Below are 555 nucleotides of genomic sequence, written 5' to 3'. Positions count from 1 at the left end.
TTATACCTAATAAAAATACATTATAACAATTATTTTGAAAAGTTACAAAACAACATGTCATATAAAAAATCTAAGTACAAAAAATTCTTATTACCTTAGAAAAGACAATCATTAAAGTCGACATGAAATTAGGAAACCTCATAAATAAAAAGAGGTTCCTAATAGTAAAATTTTTACATATTTTTAAAAAACCTTGGAGCGAACCATTGTAGTCAAAACGATGGATCAACTGTGATTAGTACATAAGTCGTAGGTAATGCTATAAATTATATTAACATGTTTTCCCATTAGAGGGCGCAATCAATTACAATGAGAATAGGGCGCCAAAGGCATTAGGGATTTGAAAAAAATTCAATTTATTATACTATGGTAACATTGAGTGACATTAAGTACTTGTGTTTTTAAATTTATAGAAAAGTTTTTATATTTATTAATAAAAATGGATTCAAGAAGTTTCCTCTTATACAGTCTGTCAAGTTAAAGCGTGGGTGGCTTTACTCGCAGTCGGTAAGGTGTATCGACATGATTTTGGTGTCAAAATATTAAGAAGAGCTC

Source organism: Belonocnema kinseyi, chromosome 5 (genome assembly GCF_010883055.1).
Source record: "Belonocnema kinseyi isolate 2016_QV_RU_SX_M_011 chromosome 5, B_treatae_v1, whole genome shotgun sequence".
Classification (NCBI taxonomy): Eukaryota; Metazoa; Arthropoda; class Insecta; order Hymenoptera; family Cynipidae; genus Belonocnema; species Belonocnema kinseyi.
This window is presented reverse-complemented; position numbering follows the sequence as displayed.